Consider the following 1064-nt stretch of genomic DNA (forward strand, 5'->3'; position numbering starts at 1 on the left):
GAGGTGGCTGCTTTCTCCTTCACTTCTTTGGGTTGCTACAGCAACTTGTCAGATTGAAAAAAAAACACAAACTTTTGCATTACGTAAGTCTTTCCAAGGCATGCACTGGTACAACACAAACTTCTCCTGTCAGATATAACTAGTATAGTGCCCAAACATCATGCACAATACCAAGGCAGTAGCAGTGCACAGTGCCCACTCCCCCCACCGACTCCCCCCGCCCAACCCAGGGCTGCTCATTTGTGTATAATATTTAGGGTATCTGGAGGAGTGTGAATAGTATCGGGAAGAAGAGGGAAGAAGAAACAGCATGAGTGCCTGGCTGGGAGGGGGTCAACCAAAGTTGTGCAGGGCAAGCTGGAACATGTCAAACACTAGGTGTAAACCCAAGCATTGCTTATGCTCTTTAATAGGAACATTTGGTGGAACCCCATGATGGGGTCCTCATTGGCTTTAAGCTGGCCCACAACCATGCTGATGATGCAGCTATCTGGCATGGGCTGATGGTCCTGCACCATGATGCCGTGCTGGATTTTCTGGGATGGAAGGCTAGACAACAATTCCTCAATAGCAGTTCCTCACTTGAACTGCTGTTCCATACAAAGCATGAAACATCAATGTATACTGTGCTTAGTCGGGTTCTGTTGTTATTAAATAACTGGTAGTAATGTTGAATGAAGCTGGATCCATTCTGCTCCCAATGGCTTGTCTCCCATTCTGAAGTATCACTCCACCTTGTTGAGACCCGAGGGTTGGCACGATGGCAGCAGCGGCAGCAAGCAACCCAGCACAGTTTCCAATCATGGTTATTTTAAATTGCTTGCTTAATTGCAAAAAATAACAAAACAAAACTCTGTGATATCTGAGTCTGGTTCTAATGATTGCTTTCTCTCATTAGACTGTTTTTTCTTGCCTTTTAGCATATCTGTTAGTTTTGTGTTGAAAAGCAGACATGACATATTGGATTATGGGAATTGAAGTAATTAGGCTTTTAGTGTGAGATTTTATATTAATTTGGCTAGCTGGGTTGTGTTTAAGGTTTGCTGTAGCTGTAGGTACCAGAG

The 1064-nt window shown here is 44.0% G+C and overlaps 1 pseudogene; it reads right to left on the reverse strand.

Annotated features, from left to right (window-relative positions):
• Positions 1-333: 333 nt before the first annotated feature.
• LOC129063321 (nuclear transport factor 2-like) lies at positions 334-716 on the reverse strand (annotated as a pseudogene).
• Positions 717-1064: the final 348 nt, after the last annotated feature.

The sequence above is a fragment of the Pteronotus mesoamericanus genome, unplaced genomic scaffold (genome assembly GCF_021234165.1).
Source record: "Pteronotus mesoamericanus isolate MK-2021 breed Mesoamerican mustached bat unplaced genomic scaffold, CSHL_Meso_final contig_164, whole genome shotgun sequence".
Classification (NCBI taxonomy): domain Eukaryota; kingdom Metazoa; phylum Chordata; class Mammalia; order Chiroptera; family Mormoopidae; genus Pteronotus; species Pteronotus mesoamericanus.